This window comes from Phyllostomus discolor, chromosome 13, assembly GCF_004126475.2.
Source record: "Phyllostomus discolor isolate MPI-MPIP mPhyDis1 chromosome 13, mPhyDis1.pri.v3, whole genome shotgun sequence".
Lineage (NCBI taxonomy): Eukaryota > Metazoa > Chordata > Mammalia > Chiroptera > Phyllostomidae > Phyllostomus > Phyllostomus discolor.
In genome coordinates, this window is record NC_040915.2 from 3,281,518 (window position 1) to 3,304,912 (window position 23,395).

General features: G+C 39.2%; 1 protein-coding gene and 1 pseudogene across 9 annotated transcripts in view; one reads left to right on the forward strand and one right to left on the reverse strand.

The window, feature by feature from the left end:
* Window positions 1–23,395, forward strand: part of NSD1 (nuclear receptor binding SET domain protein 1) — a 147,889-nt gene that overhangs the window by 32,324 nt on the left and 92,170 nt on the right. The gene's annotated exons all lie outside the window — the stretch shown is intronic.
* Window positions 224–18,473, reverse strand: LOC114509333 (annotated as a pseudogene).

The window sequence follows — 23,395 nt, forward strand, 5'->3', positions numbered from 1 at the left end:
GCCCAGGCTGAACTTTATTTTTAAAAAAAGCAATAATAGCCCTGGCTGGTGTAGCTCAGTGGATTGAGTGTGGGCTGCGAACCAAAGTGTCGCAGGTTCGATTCCCAGTCAGGGTACATGCCTGGGTTGCAGGCCATGACCCCCAACAACAGCACTTTGATGTTTCTCTCTCTCTCTCTTTCTCCCTCCCTTCCATCTCTAAAAAATAAATAGATAAAATTTTAAAAAGCAATAATAAAGTAATCTCTAGAACAGTCAATTTTCTTGTATTCTACCCTAGAAAATGTGACATTTGGCCCCTGGTTGGTGTGGCTTAGTGGATTGAGCACCAGCTCGTGAACCAGAAGTTACCCCTTTGATTCCTAGTCAGGGTACATACCTGGGTTGCCAGCCGGGTTCCTACTGGGGGCTTGTGAGAAGTCACTGATCGATGCATCTCTCACACACTGATGTTTCTCTCCCTTTCTTTCTCCCTTCCCCGCTCTCTAAAAATGAATAAGTAAAATCTTTTAAAAAAGAAAATGTGACATTTGAGTTCAAAACCTATGCCAGAGTGTGCATAGTTCCCAATTGTACTAAGTAGGTGAGAGGCTGAAGTCCTAAAAGCGTTCATCTTGCAACTTTCTCCAGTTTTTCGTCTGTCTTTTGATCGTCAGTAATTGTCTGAATAGCTACTGTGGTTTCATTAATTTTCATCTGTAGCTCTTTCTTATATGCAGCAACCACAGAATTTGAGCAGCTTCATTAAAAACTGCATCTCTTTCCCTAGTGGTTAAGTTAATTAGAGCTTTGTCCCATACACTAAAAGTCTGCAGGTTTAATTCTGGGTTGATTCTGTGTTGGGGCACATTCAGGAGGCAGCCAACAATCGATGTTTCTCTCTCTCTTTCTCTCTTTCTCTCTGTTCCTCCTTTTCTTTCTAAAATCAACATAGCCTCAGGTGAGGATTAAAAAAAAAAAAGGCCTGAATCTTTTATGTCTAAACCAAGATTGTCTAAAGCAACAGGCAATTCCTCTTGTGTTTGATTTGCTTTAGCAACTGCATCCTGTGTCAGGTGATCCTCTACCAAAATGTGAATTGCCTTAAACACTACCAGATAATCATCATGACCTGACTCCGAAGAAGGTTAGCTAAAGCCATTATACCAGCCTTAAAATCAGGATTATTTATATCCAAATTGATCAATAGCTTTGCATATTTGGCTATATCGTCAGCATTTTTTGTATCATCAAGTATTGAGCCCTTGTACTTTTCAGTATTATCTGCCTATAACAGCTAAACCAAGAAGCCAATCGTTTCTTGTTGATCTTGAGTCTTGAAAGAACAGTTAACATTTGTGAGATACTTTTCAAAGAACATGGGCCAGTCACTGCTGTGGATGTTTCTTAAATTACCTCTGTCTTCAATCTTGTAGTATCTGATTTTCTGATCTTAAAGGCAAACAATAAAGTTTCTGAATTCTGTTTCATCTTTTCCATTGAAGCCAGCAGGGTTGTGGTAGTTGAGGGCCAAGGGCCATAAGCTTTCCTGGGAGCATGGTCTGGTCTCTTGCGCTTAGAGTGGAAGTGGAGATGCAAGAAGCTGCCAGTGGATTCCAGAGCATGGTCATATGATTTTTATCTGTCATTGTGTTAGTGTAGTATATAGTGTTGGCTTGCACATGTTGAATCATTCTTGCATCCCAGTGATAAATCTGATTGGGTCAGGAATATATGATTTATTTAATGTGCTATTGAATTTGGCTTGCTAACATTCCGTTAAAGATTTTGTGTCTTGTTTATCAGATAGTGACTTGTAGTTTTCTTTTTTTGTGGTATCCTTGTCTGGTATCACAGTGATGGCCTCATGAAATGAATTTGGAAGCTTTCTTTATTTTTTGGAAGAGTTTAGAAAGGGTTAGTGTTTTTCTTTCAGTGTTTGTTAGAATTCCCCTATGAAACCATCTGGTCCTGGTCTATTCTTTGTTCACAGGTTTTGATTACTGAATCTGTCTTTTTTTATTATTATATTGGATTTCATTTTAACTTTTTGAGGAACTACCAAACTGTTTTTTACAGCACCATTTTATAGTCCCACCAGCAATGTATGAGGGTTCTAATTTCTTTCTATTCTGGCCAATACTTAGTTTTTGGTTGGTTTTTTTGGGGGGTGGGGGGAATATAGCTATTATCTTAGTGAATTGGTGTCTCATGGTTTTGATTTGTGTTTTCTTAATGACTAATGAGTATCTTTTCATGGCCATTTATCTTTGGATAAATGTCTGTGTCCTTTGCCCATTTAAAAAAATGAGTGTAAAATACACATAAGAAAAAATTTACCATTTAAACATTTTGAGATGTGTGTTTCAGTGGCATTAAGTACATTTATATGGTGGTAGCTGTCACCACCATCCATCTCCAGATATTTTTCCTTTATTCATTTTTTAATTGAATAGTTTGTCTTTTTGTTGTTTCATTGTAGAAGTTGTGTATATATTCTGGACTTTTATCAGATATGTGATTTGCAAGTATTTTCTACCATCTGTGGGTGTCTTAATCACTCTTGTTTTAAAAAATGTATTTTTTATTTTAGAGAGAGGTGCAGGGAGGGAGAAAGAAGGGAGAGAAACATCGATGTGAGAGAGAAACATCTATTGACTGCCTTCTGTACCCAGGCATGTGCCCTGACTGGGAATTGAACTGGAGACCTTTTTCTTTGTGGGACAATGCCCAACCAACTGACCACACCAGCCGGGGGCTCTAATCACTCTTGATGGTGTCGTCTTCTTTACAGATTTTTAATTTTGATGAAGTCCATTTTATTTACTGCTTTTTGTTGCTTGTGCTGTGGTGTCCTTTCTTTCTACAAGTATGTCGCAAATCCTAAGTTGTGAAGATTTACCACTGTATTTTTTCTAAGAGTTTTATAGTTTTAGCTCTTACATTGTACCTTTGATATATTTGAGTTAGTTTTGTGTATGGTAGTAGGTAAGTGTCCAACTTCATGTTTTATTTAAATTTTTAGCAGCTTTATTGTGGTATAATTTACATATACAGTATACTCATTTAAAGTATATAATTCAGTGAATTTTAGGACATTTATTGAGTTACAGTTCCAACACAACAATCTAAATTGTAAAAATTTGATCACCCCATTAGTAGTCACTCCCTTCAGCCCGAGACACCCACCATCAATGTTCTTTCTCTGTGGATTTCCACCATGGACATTTCACATAAATTAAATCATATAAAATGTGGTCTTCTGTGACTAGTTTTTAAGTCAGCATAATGCTTTCAAGGTTCATCCATGTTGTATCAGTACTCCATTCTTTCTTGTGATTGAACAATATTCCATTGCATGGATATCCTATGTTTTGTTTATCCATTTATCAGTTGATGGATATTGGGTTTATTTTCACATTTTGCCTGTCACTAATGCTGCTATGAAGATTTGTGTACAGGTTTTTGTGTGGATGTATGGTTTTCTTTCAGTAATCTTTTGTGGCTTCCAGTGTACAAGTCTTTCACTGTTATTCCTTTGGATGATATTGAAAAGTGGATTTATGTTTTTGATTTTTAATTTCTCTTATATAGATACAGAAGTGATATTTGAGTGTTGATTTTGTACTTGGCTGAATTTGTTTATTATCTGTAGTAGTGTATGCATGTGTGTGTGTGTGTAAGAAAATTCTAAGCAATTTTTTATATATAGAACACGTCATTTGCAAATAAAGTTTGCTTTACTTCTGCTTTTCCAGTTTGAGTGCTTTTCCTTTTCTTACCTTATTGCTCTGTCCAGAACTTGCAGTACAGTGTTATATAGGAGTTGGTAAAGTATTTTGGTCTTGTTCCTGATCTTAAGGGGAAAGCTTTTTCTTTCATTATTGAATATGATGTTATCTGTGTGTGTTTTTTTTAAGATTTTATTTATTTATTTTTAAGAGAGGGAAGGGAGGGAGAGAGAGAGAGAGAAACATCAATGTGCGGTTGCTGGGGTCTGTGGTCTGCAACCTAGGCATGTGTCCTGACTGGCAATCGAACCTGCGATGCTTTGGTTCCTAGCCCGCTCTCACCATTTGTACTTCTTCTTCTTTTTTTTTTCTTTTTTAAATATATTTTATTGATTATGCTATTACAGTTGTCCCATTCCCCCTTCACTCCCCTCCACCCTGTACACCCTCTCCCACCCACATCCCCCCATAGTCATGTCCATGTGTCGTACTTATAAGTTCTTTAGCTTCTATATTTCCCATACTATTCTTACCCTCTCCCTATCTATTTTCAACCTACAATCTATCCTACCTATTCTCTGTAGCTTTTTCCCCTCTCGCCTCCTCCCACTCCCCTGTTGCTAACCCTCCATGTGATCTCCATTTCTGTGGTTCTGTTCCTGTTCTAGTTGTTTGCTTAGTTTCTTTTGGTTTTGCTTTAGGTGTGGTTGTTCATAATTGTGAGTTTGCTGTCCTTTTACTATACATGTTTTTTTTTTGTCTTTTCTTAGATAAGTCCCTTTAACATTTCATAAAATAAGGGCTTGGTGATGATGAACTCCTTGGTGAACTCCATTAACTTGACCTTATCTGAGAAGCACTTTATCTGCCCTTCCATTCTAAATGAGAGCTTTGCTGGATAGAGCAATCTGGGATGTAGGTTCTTGTCTTTCATGACTTGGAATATTTCTTTCAAGCCCTTCTTGCCTGTAAGGTCTCTTTTGAGAAATCAGCTGACAGTCTGATGGGAACTCCTTTGTAGGTGACTGTCCCCTTATCTCTTGGTGCTTCTAGGATTCTCTCCTTCATTTTTACCTTGGCTCATGTAATTACGACGTGTCTTCGTGTGTTTCTTCTTGGGTCCAACTTCTTTGGGGCTCTCTGAACTTCCTGGACTTCCTGGAAGTCTATTTCCTTTGCCAGAATGGGGAAGTTCTCCTTTATTATTTGTTCAAATATGTGCTCAATCTGTTGCTTTTCCTCTTCTTCTGGTACCCCTAAAATTCGGATGTTGGAATGTTTCAAGATGTCTTGGAGGTTCCTAAGCTTGTCCTCATTTTTTTGAATTCTTATTTCTCTATTCTTTCCTGTTTGGTTGTTTTTTTCTTCCTTCTGGTCCACTCTATTGTTTTGAGTCCCAGTTTCCTTCCCATCACTATTGGTTCCCTGTGCATTTTCCTTCATTTCTTTTATGGTAACCTGCATTTGTTCATCTAATTTGCGACCAAAATCAACCAATTCTGTGAGCTTCCTGATCACCATTGTTTTGAACTGTGCATCTGATAGATTGGCTATCTCTTGGTTGTTTAAAATGATGAGTCCTGGGGCATTGATCTGTTCTTCTGTTTGAGACATGTCTCTCTCTCTCTCTTTTTTTTTTTTTTTTTGGTTTGGTCTGGTCGCTCTTGTAATGGTGAGCGGCAGAGCCTTAGGTGTTCACCAGGGCAGGGTACCCCAGTCGCTAGATTGTGAGGTTGTATGAGGGGGCGGGGTTGAGAGGGAACAATGGCGGTAGCTCTGTTCTCCTGGGACCTCAGTCCCTTCTCTGGGATCCTGGGTTGCTTACTCTGCCCTGCTCCACAATCGCTGCCAGCTGCCACTTGTGTACTCAGGGTCCACCTGCTGTGATCTTGTGCGCCCCAGATGCCTTACGTGCTCCCAGTTGCCTTATGCACCCAACTCTCCCTGTTCTCCGTGAGCCCCGACCCGCGCCTGGCTGCTCCTCTCCGCCCCTCCTACCGGTCTGGATGAACAGGTCTACTTCAACTTCTTGGCTGTCTGACTTCCATTCAGATAAATCCTCTGTCAGTTCTGGGTGTTATTCTGCCTCTAAATTGTTGTTGTTCTAATCTTGGTTGTGCGTGGAGGTATGGTGCGGGTGCGTCCACTTATGCCTCCATCTTGGTCGGAAGTCCACCATTTGTACTTCTTAATCCCTGCACCTTTCCCCCCATTGTTCCCCTCCCAACTGATAACCCTCTAAATGACCTCCATATCTGTGATTCTGTTTCAGTTTGGGTTGTTTGCTTAGTTATTTGGATTCAGTTATTGATAGTTGCTAATATATTGCCTTTTTTTTTTTTTAAGATTTTATTTATTTATTTTTAGAGAGGGGCGGGGGAGAGAGAGAGAGAGAGAGAGAGAGAGAGAGAGGGAGAGAGAGAGAGAGAGGGAGAGAGAAACATCAATGTGTGGTTGCTGGGGGTTCTAGCCTGCAACCCAGGAATGTACCCTGGCTGGGAATCGAACCTGGGACACTTTGGTTCCCAGCCCGTGCTCAATCCACTGAATATTGCCATTTTTAATGTTCATCATTTTGATCTTTTTATTATATAATTCCCTTTAACATTTTATGTGATAATGGCATGGTGATGATGAACTCCTTTAGTTTTACCATGTCTGGGAACTGCTTTATCTGCCCTTCAGTTAGCTTTTTTTTATACTGTAATCTAGTTTGTAGGTCCTTGCTTTTCATAACATTGAAATACTTTTTACCAGCCACTTCTAGCCTGCAAAGTATCTTTTGAGAAACCAGCTGACAGTCTTATGGGAAATCCTTTGTAGGTTACTCTGCTTTCTCTTGTTGCTTTGAATATTCTTTCTTTACCACTGGTTGGTGTGGTTCAGTGGTTTGAGTGCTGGCCTGTGAACCAGAGGGTTGCCTCTTTGATTCCCAGTCCCAGGGCACATGCCTAGGTTGCAGGCCAGGTCTGCAGTAGGGTTGCGTACGAGAGGCAACCACACATTGATATTTCCTTCCCTCTCTTTCTCTTCTAAACTAAAAATACGTAAATAAAATCTTTAAAAAAAAGATTCTTTATCTTTAACCTTTGACATTTTAATTATGATGTGTGTTGTGTGTTGGTGTCGTCTTTGAGTCTACTTTGTTTGGGACTCTGTGCTTCTTGGACTTGTATGTCTATTTTTTCACCAAATTATGGATGTTTTCTTTCATTCTTTTTTCAAATAAGTTTTCAGTGTCTTGCTCTTCCTCCTGTCCTTCTGGCAATCCTGTGATTCGGATGTGATTCAGGGGTATGTTTTTGTACCCCTGGTATGTTTGGAGATGTCCCAGAGACTCTCTAGTCTGTCCTCGTTTCTTTGATTTCTTTGCTTCTTCTTGCTGTTCTGATTGAATGCTTTTTTTGTTCCTATGTTCCAAATAGTTGATTTGATTCTCGGCTTCATCCCTTCCACTGCTGGTTCCTTGTAAAGTTTTCTTTACTTCACTTAACTTAACCTTCATTTCTATCTGGGTCTTTTTTATACTGTTGAAGTACTTTGAGTATCTTGATTACCAGTTTCTTTCTTTGAACTTTGCATCTGATAAATTGCTTATCTCCATTTTGTTTTGTTCTTTTTCTGTTCTTTCATTTGGGTCATATTTCTTTGTCTCTTCGATTTGTCAGCCTCCCTATGTTTGTTTCATTAGATAGAGTTGACTTGACTCCCTGTCTTGGTAGCGTGGTGTGTTGTGGAAAAGTGCATCAGTAAATTGTATGGGGTGGAGGCTTTAGGTAATTACCCCATGTGTCACTGTTTTGTGGCTCTTTGTGGGGGAGGGTTTGAAGAGGGGACAATTCCACTCCTGGCCTTTGTAGTTTTGCCTGGTAGAAAGCTGTCTCCAGGCACTCGTCCTGCTGCCAGTCACTTCAGCCTCTCCCCGTATGCCACTGGTGCTCTTCCAGCTGTTGCCCTGGTGCCAGATCCCAGAGAGGGTGGGTCTACTTAAGTCCCAATCCATTTTGGGCCCTTTAAGAGGAATCTCCTGAGTATTGTATAGTTTTTTCTGCTGCCTCAACCCCCACTGGTTTTTCACAGCCAGAGGTTTTGGGGACTTATCTTCCTGGTGCTGAATCCATGGGCTCGGTGGTCTGGTGTGGGGCTGGGGTCCCTTGCTTCCAGGTATATCTCCTGATTTTTATCCACCATGCATTGATGTGGGACCGCCTGTTCCATGTCTCTGTGCCACTCTGAGTCTTCACCCCTCTCACCTGTCTGGATAAATGTGACTTCTTTAAATCCTTGGCTGTTGAACTTCCATATAGCTCAGTTTTCTGACAATTCTGGGTGATACGTGTTTTGTAGTCTAGTTATAATTTTTGCTGTAGTTGTGCAACAAAGCCATGTGTGTTTACCTATGCCTCCATCTTGACTGGAAGTTTGATTTTTTTTTTTATGGATACCCTGTTTTTTGTTGCTATGAAATATACATTATATTTATCATTTATCCACATTAATTATGTATATAATGTTGTTATAACCATTACCACTATTTTTTTAATGTATTTAAAATTTTTTTAAATTGATTGATGTTTTTTAGAGAGAGGGAAGAAAGGAGAGAGGACAAACAGACACTGTTTTGTTGTTCTGCTTAGGTATAAACCATTACCACTGTTTATTCTGAAACTTTTTCATCATCCCCAACATAATCTGTACCAGTTAAATAATAACTCTCTATTGCTTCTTCCCTCCAGCCCCTGGTAACCTCTTCTGTGAGTTTGCCTCTTCTCGGTTGCTTATTTAAGTGGAATCATACAACTTCATCTCTTTGTGTATGGCTTATTTCACTTAGCATAATACTTTTTAAGGTTTATCTATAGTGTAGTGAGTATCAGAACTTTATTCCTTTTTATGGTTGAATAGTCTTCCATATTGTGGATATACTATATTTGCCCATTCCTCTGGAATGGGTATTTGGTTTATTTCCACTTTTTTCACATTGTGAATAATGCTGCTGTGAACATGGGTGTACAGATATCTATCCCTGCTTTCAGTTCTATCCCTGTACTTAGTAGAATTGTTGGATCATATGCTAATTCTGTTTATCTTTTTGAGGAACCCTGCTCATCTCGTGATTTCTTATAGTTGCTTATGATAGTCTTTACCCTAGTTACTATTTTTGTGGAGGGACTGGTCTTCAAGTTCTTTATTCCCCTATTTCCTCTGATACGGCTTTAGACACTTTAGACTGTGGCAGCATTTGTTCAAAATACTTTGTAACTGTCTTCAGACCTTGCTTCTTTTATCAGATGAAGTCAGGGAAGGACTGAATCTGAAGATAACTGTTTAAGTTCTAAGTGACTTGAAATTAACATGAACGATTTTTTAATGTGATAGCAAAGTCTACTTCTTAGTGGTAGTGTTTGGCAAACACTAGCTGGTCACCACCAGAGCCAAGAATAGTTTTACATTTTCATTTCATTTCATTTATTTATTTATTAGAAGGGAAGGGAAGGAGAAAGAGACGGGGAGAAACATCAATGTGTGTTTGGTCACATGGTCTGCACTGGGGATTTGGTCCGCAACCCAGGCATGTATCCTGACTGGGAATCGAACCAGCAACCCTTTGGTTCACAGCCTGTGTGCTCAATCCACTGAGCTGGTAGCTACACCAGCCGGGGATATTTTTTTTTTTTTTTAAGGAATGTGTTTTATTTATTTATTTATTTATTTATTAAAAAAGATTTTATTTATTTATTTTTTAGAGAAAGGGGAAGGGAGGGAGAGAGGGAGAGAAACATCAGTGTGTGGTTGCCTGTTGCATGCCCCCTACTGGGGACATGGCCTGCAACCCAGGCATGTGCCCTGTCGTGGAATCCAACTGGCAAACTTTCTGTTTGCAGGCCGGTGCTCAATCCACTGAGCTACACCAGCCAGGGCTATTTATTTTTTATTAATGAAGATTTTATTAACTTATTTGTAGAGAGGGGGAGGGTGGGAGATAGAGAGGGAGAGAACATCCATGTGTGGTTGCCCCTTGAACGTCCCCTATTGGGTAAGTGGCCTGCAGCCAAGGGCATGTGCCCTGACTGGGAATTGAACTGGTGACCCTTTTGTTTGCAGGCTGGCATTCAATCCACTGAACCATGCCAGCCAGGGCTAGTTTTCCATTTTTTAATGGGTGGGAGAAAATCAAAAGGAAAATATTTTGTAACATGTTAAAGTGATTATGAAATTCAAATTTCAGTAACCATATATAAAATTCTTTTTGAATATGGCTCTTTCACATGTTGTCTATAACTACTTTTGTGTTATGATGGGAGAGTTGAGTAATTGGGAAAAAGACTGTGTCTTACAGAGTCTAAAATATTTACTGTCTGGCTCTGAATAGAAAACATATACCAGCCTCCTTTGTTTGTTATCCCAAGAATTACTAAGTGGTTTTATAAGGACAATACTGATTTATACAAGTTCTGTTTTGTATGTCAAAATATTACTATATTCATAATTACGTTATTTACTATTTTAAATTTTAATGAACGGAAACAGTAATTTTGTAGTTAAATTAACTACATATACAACTTTGCTGGTTAATGGAAAGGATATTTATAGGTAGTCTTATATGTTTTCATTTTGGTCAGAGTTTTTTGGTTTTTAAAAAAGACAGTAAACGTTTTTCTGTGTTCCCAATACTGTTACAGTGTTTTTCAAAATATGTTTTCATTACTTTAGTGTTTTCTATACCTCACTAAACTTACAGCTGCAAACTTGGGACTTTGTTGTCTTTATTTTGCATCCTTGAGGCCTGTCACAGTTTCTGATAAATAGGTAAGCAATAAATATTTGCAGGAGGAATGTATGAGTGACTATTCCGAGAGAAATATCTAAGTTACTTCTTATCTTGGTCTTCCTGCAGAAAGGAAAGCTAGATTTGTATTTTTGAGATGTAAAAAGAAAGTAAGTAGGGACTTGCCAGAGACTGAATCAGTTGAGGAAAATTATTATACATGCAAAGTATCATTGCCCACAATAGTTATCTGCCTTTTAATACATCAAAATATAGCTTGTACATATATTTTATTTCATTGATTTTGTTTTTGGACTATATTATCATAAATGTGGTCACCAAAAATTAGGGTTAATTTTCTGTAATTAATCTCTGTGGTGAGTAAAATAATTTGAATGCATATATAAGTTACAGAAGTCTTATTTGGAGGTTGTTCCTAGAGGGCAAGTAATGTTAAAGCTTTGACTATAACATGTGATATATCATTGAAACTACATGGAAAAGGATCCTTTTTATATCATTTAAAATAATAACACGCAGGGTGAAGTTTTAAAAAAAATCTTCAGAACGGCAAGTTATTTTCTATCTGTATGTTCAGTAAAGATTATTTGTGGTGTGAACGTTCTGATGAAAAATGTTACCTGTCTTCATTTCATTTGACTTCAGACTCATTGTTTTGAAATTGAGTGGTTAAATACTAAATACTAGATTATTCTATTAGTATTTATGATTGTACATCCAGTATACTGTCTGCATTTATCTGAAATGTTTTGAATTGGCTTTTCCATTACTTTTCCTGATTAGTACATTAAAAATCTAGAAGGATTCATTTTTGCATGGTACACATCATGTTGGAAGAGCTTTTAATAGCCTAATTTTTGTATTCTGGAGTGGGGGAGCCTCTAGTGATAACCTCAGCATGCTTTAACTCCAGAACTTTGTCCAGAGCTCAGGTCCAGCTTTTTGGAGAGAGCAAGATGGCAGACACCTAGACATTGGGCATGAGTCAGAATTGGGCTCACCAGTTAATGGTGTCTCCTTGGAAGCTTTGTGTTTTGGGTTTATTAATAGTAAATGGGGGTTATATTCACCTGCTAGAATTTTTTTACATTACATTTTAAAGGGCTTGGCACATGAAGATTCTCAGAAATGTTTTTTTTTTCCTTTTATCTTGAGATTTGACTTGTTTCTAGTTTTTAAAATGTTAACAATAGAAAAAAAATTAAGGATTAGCCCCCCAAATTGGGTTTTCAAATTATACACGTTTCTGATCAGCTCAGCGTACTTATTGACTCAGTAGACCTAAGACCGGTTGGCTCTTAATAGTTGTCAAGTTGGTATTTGATCCTGGTTTTTCACCAGAAACTTCAGATACAGAATTTCCATAAACCTAATGGATTGAGTTTTGAGAATCTTAAGAAATGTGGATAAACTCTGGATTATACTGTTGTTTTTTCTTAGGTTCTTCATATTTGTATCACGAGCCTCTCAGCACATGCAAAAAGCTTTTTTTTCTCAGCTGCTCTTTGTACTTGTGTAATCCCTACCTCTTTGTGGGAATCAAACTTTATATTACTGAAGGAGACTAGTTCAGTTTCTGGAATTAAAAAAAAAAAGATTTTACTTACTGATTTATTTTTAGAGAGAAGAGAAGGAAGAGAGGAAGAGAGGGAAAGAAACATTGATGTGTCAGAGAAATATAGATTGGTTGCCTCTCGCACACTCCCAACCAGGGACCCAACTTGCAACCCTGGCATGTACACTGGCTGGGAATCGAACCAGCAACCTTTGGGTTTGCAGGCCTGGAGCTTAATCCACTGAGCCACATCAGCCAGGGCTGGTTTCTGGAATATTTCTAGTAGAGTATTGGCAGCTGAAAGACAAAACGCCCCTTGGCTATGGTTTTAAGTGAGTGACACTCCCACATGATTTGCATGTTTGTTCTCTCACAGTTTCCCTTTGTGTTGCATGCTCAGTTTCCCCACCTACCTGTATTTAAAGTAGGCTTATGTTCTAAAGACTGAGATGGAAGATAAATACTTTCACATTTACAGTATTTTATTAAGTTATTTTTTCCTTTTATTTATTTTTTCTTTTATTTATTATTTCTTTTATTTATTTTTTCATCATTCAACAAATATTGAGCATTGACACTGTGTTAGGCACTGGCATTACAGCAGTGAACAAAACACTTGGGTCTGCCCTTATGCATCTTTCAATTAGGGGTGGCAGTGGGGGAAGACAAGCATTAAACAAGCAATCCCACAATAGATGCATAATTGCAGATAAATTAAGGACTAGGAAGAAAAGTCTGAGGACCTTTGAGCATGCATCCCAGGGAGACTTGGTCTAGTTTGGGGCTCTGGGAGGCTTTCCAAGGAAAGTTAAATGGAGACTGAGGTACAAGGATTGAGTATGAGTTAACTTGGACATAAAAGGGGCTGGAAGGGTGGGAGTGAGCATGGGAGAAAGGAATTAAAAGAGCATTTTAGGCAGAAAGACCAGCTTGAGTAAAGGCAAAAGGGAACTCAAGTATTTTTAGTAATTTTGCAAAGGCTGTGTGAGGTCATGGTTAAATCCTGGGTTGAATCTAATTCACTATTAGATTTTGTGTTCACTGAGTGAGAAAAACTTTTCATAGGAACCAGTGCCCAGATAGTTCTCTGTTCTATATAGTGCGTTTTAAAGAAATACTTATTTCAGTTAAGATTTTAGAACTATTTTTTGTTTTCTGCTTGAAAATGACATGTTTATTAAAGTCATAACACATGCTTTATTTTTTATTTATCTTTAAAATTTTATTTTTAGAGAGGTGGAAGGGAGGGAGAAAGAGGAAAGAAACATCCATCTGTGGCCGCCTTTTGTGCGGCCCCTGTTGGAGACCCAGCTTGCATCCCAGGCATGTGCCCCCACTGGAAATCGAACCTGCAGCCCTTTGGTTAACAGGCCAGCACTCAATCCACTGAGCCACACCAGCCAGGGCATAACACATGCTTTAAATTTAAAAATATTTGTAGTGAAAAGTTTTAAAATCACCTAATTCTCCTCCTTGTCAATCAGTTACGTGTTCCTAGTGTGTTTTCCTTTCAAATATTTTAAGCATTGGCAACCAAATGCATATAATCTCTATTCCAGGCATTTTTTTTAATAAACAGTGGTAGCCTCACTATACCACCTTTTGTACCTTTGCTTTTTTTCACCTGTTATATCTGATAGATCACTTTATATCTAGATGTACACAAAGAACCACTTCATTTTTATGGCTGCAGAATGCTTATCATGTGATGTGCCATAAGTTTGTTCCTTACTGATGGATATTTAGTTTCCTGATCTTTTTTTTTAATTTAAAAAGTTTTTTTATTTATTGATGAGAGAAATAGAAAGAAAGAAACACTGATTTGTTGTTCCACTTATCTATGCATTAATTGATTGATTCTTGTATCTGCCCTGACCAAGTATCACACCCATAATCTTGATGCATCAGGACGATGCTGTAACCAACTTGAGCTACCTGGACAGGGCTTACTTTCCTGATCTTTTGCTATTACTGGGTTTGCCAAAGAATTGGTTTAGTTATTTTCTGTACGATGGCTCTAGTAGTGTTTAGTTGTCTTTAACTTCATTTAAAACAATTTTGTTAGATCATATTATGACAGCTGTCATGTCAGTGTGCATTTAAAAAATTTATCAAAATTGGTGAATTTGCCCTGGCTGGTGTAGCTCAGTGGATTGAGCGTGGGCCTGCCAGCCAAAGAGTTGCTGGTTCGATTCCCAGTCAGGGCACATGCCTGGGTTGTAAGCCAGGTCCCAAGTAGGGAGTGTGTGACAGGCAACCACATATTGATGTTTCTTTCCCTCTTTCTCCTTTCTTTCTCCCTTCTCTAAAAATAAATGAATAAAATCTTTTAAAAAAAGTTGGTGAATTTTTGTGTAGCTATTTTAATATTGATGAGAGAAAATATGCAAGGTTTTCAGTGTATAATTCTTTATTATTTCAAGAAAGGTAAAAATGCAACTGGAATGCAAAAAAAAAGATTGGTGCAGTGTATGGAGAAGGTGTGGTGACTGATCGAATGTGTCAGAAGTGGTTTGCAAAGTTTCTTGATACTATTAACATTATGGCCAAATACTTTTTGCTGTGGGGTTATCCTGCGCATTGGAAGATGTTTAGCAGCACTCCTGGCCTCTGTCCACTAGGAGCCAATAGTGGGAGATTGCCAACATACTCAAAATATCCAAATCAATAAAGTTAATTGGTAAAAATGAAAAATGTCTCTTTTATCTTACAGAAAAAAAAAAAAACTAAACAGACTTTCTGGTCAACCCAGTGCAAATAATGCCTTAGCCATTGACTTTGTATGTGCCTCATTCTGTAATTGAACGTGTGTGTATCTACAGGATAAATTGTTTGTTTTAACAAGTACTTATTGAGCACCTACATTTTCTTAAGTTTTGTTGATGATAGTGATTGATTGAGCAGTCTTTTTTGAGTACTTGTAAGTGTTGAGTTTAAAAATAAGACCAAAAATGAATAAATAAGTAGACATTGTCCTTGTACCTGAGACTGTTAGGATCTAGAATTAGTATCAGTGTAATGTGTTAAGTGCAATAATAAGAGGTATACACAGGGGAATGCAGAGCCTTAAGTAGGGGTAAAGTGGGCCCAAGGAGCAGCTTCTTAGAGCCAGATCTTGAAGTATGAGTAAATACTTCATGATCTGAAGTATTAGCCAAAAGGGGAAAAAGAGCAGACCTTAGATAAGTGGAAAAGCAGATCTAGGGGCTTGGACATATAACTGCATGAGATCTTGGTGAAAATACAAAGTATAAATCTTGTGATGCAGGTAGTGGTGGGCCCTGAATTTGGGTGGGTAAATAGGGGTCAGGTCAGTAAGGGTTATATTTGTCAGTCTAAGAACTAGAACTTGGTTTGTGTGTTTTACATTTTAGCTTTATATAAAATCTCATGTAGAACACTGTATAAAACAGAAAAGGATGGAGATGCTTTGATTTGGAGTAGAGAGCAGGCAGGTTTTCTTCTGTGTCTTGGGCAGCTCCTGAGGGACTCTTCAGAACACTATCAATTGAACCTTCCCCTGAAATGAAGTTTTAACAGAAGGATTTTGAGAATCCCAGAGGGAGAGATCACCTATACCAATAAATGTAAAATACAGCAGATCTCCTACTCAACCTTGTTTCATTATAAGGATGATGAGGGAACTTAACTTTTGCTTATGCCAATTGGCCTCTGGTAAAATTGGTTTCCTCATACTAAAGTTGCTACATATTATTTCACTGTTTGGAAATTTTTAAAATTAATTTTAGAGATAGGAAGGGAGAGAGAAACATTGGTTTCTTGTTCCATTTATTTATGCATTCATTGGTTGATTCTTGTTTTAAAACAATTTTAAAAAAGATTTTATTTTTAGGTTGGAAGAGAGGGAGAAAGAGAGTGAAAGAAACATCAGTGTGTGGGAGATACATCTACTGCACACTCCCAACCAGGGACCTGGCCTGTAACCCAGATATGTGCCCTGACTGGGAATCAAATTAGCAACCCTTTGGTTTGCAGGCCAACCCTCAATTCACTGAGCCATACCAGCCAGGGTCATTGACTGATTCTTGTATGTACCCTGGCTGGGGATTGAACCTGCAACCTTGGGGTATTAGGATGATAACTCTATCCAACTCTGAGCTATTTGGCCAGGATCATTTTTTCACTTAAAGTTGCAGAATCTATTGACTTACCCTATGTTGTTAGAGGTGGAAATAACTTGGTGTGAGGTATGGAGGAGAGCAAGGGGGAGGAAGCTAATTACATGTGTTTGAGCTGTCTTGAAATTGTCACTTCTGTTCTTTACAATAGTCTATTAAGAGATGATTAACATTGTCCTGGCCTGTGTGGTTCAGTAGGTTGGAGCTCCCTCTTGTAAACTGAAAGGTCACTGGTTTGATTTCTGGTCAGGGCACATACCTAGGTTGGGGGTAAACCTGGTCAGGGTGCGTGTTTCTCTCCCTCTGTGTAAAATCAATAAACATGTCCTTGGGTAAGAATTAAGAAAAACAACAGATAGGGAGATGATTAACCTTAATTTAAAAAAGAATCCTTTTAGAGATACATACTAAAATAATATGGATGAAATGATATATGTGTGGATTTGTTTCAAAGTAATTCAGGTGAGGGGGTTATAAATGAACACAGTAGACACTGAATGTATATATGTTGAAACTGAGTAATGGTTTCCAAGGAAGTCATTGTACAGTCTTTGCTTTTGTATATATTTGACAGTTTTTTATTATTCTTATTTTTGTCCTGTTTTTTTTTCCATTGGTTAATTTAGAGAAACGGGAAGGGAGGGTGAGGGAGAGAGAAAGAGAAAACATAGATGCAAGAGAGAAACATCAATTGTTTGCTTCCATATGGGCCCCAACGGGAGATCAAACCTGAAATCTAGGCATGTGCCCTGGCCAGGGATCAAACCCGAGACCCTTTGGTTTATAGAGTGACACTCCAACCAACTGAGCTACACCAGCCAGAGCTATATTTGACATTTTGAAAAAAGGCTTTATTAACTTTTTTAGAGAGGGGGAAGGGAGGGAGAAAGAGAGGGAGAGAAACATGGGTAGGTTGCTCTTGTATGCCCCCAGCTAGCAACCTGGCCCTGAAACCCAGGCACATGCCCTGATTGGGAATTGAACCAACGATTTTTCACTTTGTGGAATGATGCCCAACTCACTGAGCCACACCAGTCAGGGCTATATTAGACACCCCCCCCCCCCATCATACACACACACACACACACACACACACACGAGTTCTGTGGAAATTTCTTTAGAGTAAGTGGAGAAGTTACTTTTATTTTACTGAGTGATAATTGTGAATTAGAAAATTCACGATTGTGAATTAGAAGATAAATCTAATATTTAGACTGAGATGTGCTTTTAAATGTGTTTAAAAACTAATTTCAAATTATATGTGAAAATGCCCTATCATTTTTCTAGTGCTTTTCTTGGAAGAAATATTTTTATTTTTATTTTTTAATTAATTATTTATTTATTATTTAAAAGATTTTATTTATTTATTTATTTTTAGACGCAGGGGAAGGGAAGGAGAAAGAGAGGGAGAGAAACATCAGTGTGTGTTAGCTTCTTGTGGGCCCCTGCTGGGGACCTGGCCCGCAACCCAGGCATGTGCCCTGACTGGGAATTGAACTGGCAATTGTGGTTTGCAGGCCTGCGCTCAATCCACTGGGCTATACCATCCAGGGCTGAAAGGAAGGTTTTTTTTTTAAAAAGTTACTTAAATATCCAGGTATAGTGTTATACTTAATTATGCTTTTTACAGTAAGCTATTTTTGTAATTATGAGGAAGGCTATATATAAGTAATTGTGATTTTTAAAAAAATTTTTTTTAGAGAGAGAAGGAAGGGGGAGAGAGAGAGGGAGGGAGGGAGGGAGAGAGACAGAGAGGGAGGGAGAGAAAGAGGGAGGGAGAGAGAGAGAAAGAGAGAAACATCAGTGTGCGGTTGCTGGGGGCCGTGGCCTGCAACCCAGGTATGTGGCCTGACTGGGAATCGAACCTGCGACCCTTTGGTTCGCAGCCCGCACTCAATCCACTGAACTACGCCAGCCAGGGCATAATTGTGATTTTTTAAAAAATATCTTCCACCCTGGCTGGCGTAGCTCAGTGGATTGAGCGCGGGCTGCGAACCAAAGCATTGCAGGTTCGATTCCCAGTCAGGGCACATGCCTGGGTTGCAGGCCATGACCCCCAGCAACCACACATTCATGTTTCTCTCTCTCTTTCTCCCTCCCTTCCCTCTCTAAAAATAAATAAATAAAATCTTTAAAAAAGAAATATATCTTCCAGTGATTGAAAAGTTAATTTCTGTTGTTAGTTATAAACTGTATTAGTAGTCAAGGATAAACATAATTTACTTACCTGAGTTGCTTTGAAATTGGTTGTTCTCATTCTGGCTTAATCTGATTGGCATTTTTGATTAAAGTGCTACAACCTGTTTAAATTTGACTACATATAGGACTCACAGCAGTACTTAATCAGGAACTAATATCAAGTTAGTATTATATCCATTTTTTTTTAAATTTTTATTTATTTTTAGAGGGGAGAAAGAGAAAGCGAGAAACATCAACGTTTGGTTGCCTCCCACACACCCCTTACTGGGGACCTGGCCTGCAACCCAGGCATGTGCCCTGACTGGGAATGGAACCAGTGACCCTTTGCTTGTCAGGCCAGCAATCAATCTACTGAGCCACACCTTCAGGGCAGTGTTATATAGAAGAGCTTAAGCCCTGGTTGGCGTAGCTCAGTGGATTGAGTGTGGGCCTGTGAACCAAAGGGTCGCTGGTTTAGTTCCCAGCCAGGGCACATGCCTGGGTTGAAGTCGAGGTCCCCAATTGGGGGTGTGCATGGGGCAACCACACACTGATGTTTCTCTCCCTCTCTTTCTCCTTCCCTTCCCCTCTCTCTAAAAAATAAATGAATTCTTTAAAAAGAAAAGAGCTCAAAAGGAATGAACTGCACAAGATTTTACATGTCTGGGTCTAGGGATAAACACTGTTAAAGAGCTTTCACAAGTTCTGGACTATCATCCTGTTTATTTGATGGTTGAGCACTTCTCTAGTATTGAGGCTGGTATATTACTATATAGTTGGAGAACAGATTCAAACCTTGAGCTAGACTCAGATTTTTGATGGGAGAAGTTATGTCAGTCTTTTCTATAGCCCCAGGGCCTAGCCTAGCTTGGTGGCCAGTAAGTATTTGTTGACCTAATGAAAGTGATGTTTTGAAGGTTTATTATAGTTGAGCTTCATAAAAGGTCTTCCTCAAAAAAAAAAAGTACAAATATACTCACGTTCTTGTCTTCGTGAGTTATCTCCTTCTCTTGCATTCCCTCTGCTGAGGCAGTAACTGATTTGGAATAGCCATGGAGGGGCTTAGGAAACCTGGTAGAGATGAGTCACAGAGACCCTGGGGTGGCATAACTGTCTAGATCAGCGATTTTCAACCAGGGTGCCATAACATCTTTTTAAAACTTGCAACATCTGTTTATTTTAGCTATGGGAACTGACCTCTTTTCCCCTAGATTGTAAAATTTAAAAAAGTGACAAAAGTCGTGGCTGGGTGGTTCAGTTGGTTGGAGCATCATTCCCTACATGGAAAGCTCATGGGTTCCATTCCCAGACAGGGCACATACCTAGGACATATTTAGGTTGCAACTTTGATCGCTGGTTGGGGTGCATCTAGGAGGCCACCTGTCGATGTCTGTCTGTCTGCCTGTCTCTCTTCCTCCTTCTTTCCCTATCCTTTCCTCTCTCCCTCTCCTTTCTTTCTCTAAAATCAGTAAAAGTGTCCTAGGGTGAGGATTAAAAAAAACATGGCAACAGCCAACACAATAATAGCTGTCCTCTGTGAATGAATTAATATTAGCCTGTTTTTTGACACATTGGCAAGAAATATATATTTTGTGGTGTGTTGCAGAACTTTAGTAATTAGTTTGTGTGTGCCATGAATTGGAAAAGATTGAAAATCGCTGGTCTAGATGACCAAACTGTGTCTTTCACTTAAGGTTATCAGTTATTTGAATCATGAGCTGTGGATGGATTTCAAAAGTAATATATGCCAGTCATTTATTGAGTGCTTATGTTGTACTAGAATTGTGCCATATCCTCTGTAGACATTGCTTTCTTTTTTTTTTTCTTTAAGATTTTATTTATTTTTTAGAGACGGGAAAGGAGGGAGAAAGAGAGGGAGAGACACATGATGTGTAAGAGAAATGTTGATCAACCTTATACACACACATGCACGCACGCACACACCGGATACCTAGCCCACAACCCAGGCATGTGCCCTGACTGGGAATCAAACCAGCGACCCTTTGGTTCGCAGGCTGGTGCTCAATCCACCAAGCCACACCAGCCAGGGCTTTGTCTTTCTGTATTGTGACTTAGTAGAAAGAACATAGGTGATTCAACAGAGCACAGAGAAGGCTCTGGCCTTTGGCCAGCACACTTCCCATTTCTAAGCCTGAGGTTCTATACCTGTATAATAATGAGATAATAATTAATGCCTGCTTCATTGTCACTCAGAGGCTTAAAAGAGAAATAACATATATGAATGTCTTTAGTAGTTTCTAGTATTGCATATTTTTAATACATTTTATTGATTATGTTATTACAGTTGTCCCATTTCCCCCCTTCACCCTGTACACCTTCTCCCACCCACATCCCCCCCTTTAGTTCATGTCCATGTGTCATACTTATAAGTTCTTTAGCTTCTACATTTCTCATACTATTCTTACCCTCCCCCTGTCTATTTTCTACCTACAATCTATGCTACTTATTCTCTGTACCTTTTCCCCCTCTCTCGTCCTCCCACTCCCCTGTTGCTAACCCTCCATGTGATCTCCATTTCTGTAGTTCTGTTTCTGTTCTAGTTGTTTGCTTAGTTTGTTTTGGTTTTGCTTTAGGTGTGGTTGTTCATAATTGTGAGTTTGCTGTCCTTTTACTATACATGTTTTTTTTTGTCTTCTTTTCTTAGATATGTCCCTTTAACATTTCATAAAATAAGGGCTTGGTGATGATGAACTCCTCGGTGAACTCCTTTAACTTGACCTTATCTGAGAAGCACTTTATCTGCCCTTCCATTCTAAATGAGAGCTTTGCTGGATAGAGCAATCTGGGATGTAGGTTCTTGTCTTTCATGACTTGGAATATTTCTTTCAAGCCCCTTCTTGCCTGTAAGGTCTCTTTTGAGAAATCAGCTGACAGTCTGATGGGCACTCCTTTGTAGGTGACTGTCCCCTTATCTCTTGGTGCTTCTAGGATTCTCTCCTTCATTTTTACCTTGGCTCATGTAATTACGACGTGTCTTCGTGTGTTTCTTCTTGGGTCCAACTTCTTTGGGGCTCTCTGAGCTTCCTGGACTTCCTGGAAGTCTATTTCCTTTGCCAGAATGGGGAAGTTCTCCTTTATTATTTGTTCAAATATGTGCTCAATCTGTTACTTTTCCTCTTCTCCTTCTGGTACCCCTAAAATTCGGATGTTGGAATGTTTCAAGATGTCCTGGAGGTTCCTAAGCTTGTCCTCATTTTTTTGAATTCTTATTTCTCTATTCTTTCCTGTTTGGTTGTTTTTTTCTTCCTTCTGGTCCACTCTATTGTTTTGAGTCCCAGTTTCCTTCCCATCACTATTGGTTCCCTGTGCATTTTCCTTCATTTCTTTTATGGTAACCTGCATTTGTTCATCTAATTTGCGACCAAAATCAACCAATTCTGTGAGCTTCCTGATCACCATTGTTTTGAACTGTGCATCTGATAGATTGGCTATCTCTTGGTCGCTTACAAGTATGAGTTCTGGGGGCATTGATTTGTCCTTCTGTTTGAGCCATCCCTCCCTCCCTCTCTCTCTCTTTTTTGGGGGGGTCTGGTCGCTCCTGTAATGGTGAGGGGTGGAGCCTTAGGTGTTCACCTGGCCTGGGCACCCCAGTCACTGTATTGTGACGTTGTATGTGGGGTCAGAGTCGAGAGGGAACAATGGCGGTAGCTCTGTTCTCCTGGGACCTCAGTGTCTTCTCTGGGATCCTGGGTTGGGCGCTCTGCCCTGCTCCACAATTGCCACCTCATTGGGTCTGCCAGCTGTCGCTTGTGTACTCAGGGTCCACCTGTTGCGATCTTGCGCACCCCAGATGCCTTAAGTGTCCCCAGATGCCTCATGCGCCCAACTCTCTCTGCTCTCCAGGCTGCAACCCACGCCTGGCTGCTCATCTCCGCCCCTCCTACCGGTCTGGATGAATGGGTCTATTTCAACTTCTTGGCTGTCTGACTTCCATTCAGATAAGTTTTCTGTCAGTTCTGGATGTTATTCTGCCTCTAAATTGTTGTTGTTCCAATTTTGGTTGTGTGTGGAGGTACGGTGCGTCCATCTATGCCTCCATCTTGGCCAGAAGTCCGTATTGCATATCTTTAATACAGCAGGTTCTCTATTTACATGATTTAATGTTTTGTTAAAATGTTGATGAGATGCCTAGGGACCTAACTCTTGTTTATATCAATTAGCCTATGGTAAAATTGGTTTAACACGTTCATTTTGTTTAAAGGGACAGAACCTATTGACAACATTAAATGAAGATTTACTCTAAGTGCTTCCTTTTTCTCATGTGAACTAGACAACATTGGCATTGTATAGTCAGTTACTTATGTCACGTTCATTACTCTTGAGATTATCCTGTTTTACTCCTTCTCTCTCTTGTAAAACAAACTCACTTAGGTCTGTAAGTATAGTCAAATACTAACTAGCTTTATGATACAGTTACTTCCAACCATGACTGTGTATCAGAATTACCCATGGAGTTTTAAAAAAATTACTAGGTGCCAAGAGCCTCACCCCAGATGTACGCAGTCAGGAGAATCACCAGGCCAATGGGGTGGGGCTTTGTTATTTTTTTAAATATTTATTTATTTTTAGAGAGGGAAGGGTGGGAGAAAGAGAGAGAGAGAGAAACAGGAATGTGTGGTTGCTGGGGGCCATGGCCTGCAGCCCTGGCATGTGCCCTGGCTGGGAATCGAACCTGGGACACTTTGGTTCCCAGCCTGCGCTCAATCCACTGAGCTACGCCAGCCAGGGCTGGGGCTTTGTTATTTTATAAAACTTTGTTATAAAGTTTTATAACAAAGTTTTTAATTCTGGTTTTATAGATGTTTTCAATTCTTTTATTTATGCTTTGTTACAAAACTTCTCAGGTGATTCTGATGTGCAGCCAGGGCTGAGAACCACTGATCTTCCTCTGGCACTGAGAAACAAACCCCTGAGAGACATAGACTAAAGCAGAAGTAAAAGGAAAAAATAAGCCCAACAGATCCATGATGATGTAATGATAAATGAGAATTGTTAGGTGTGT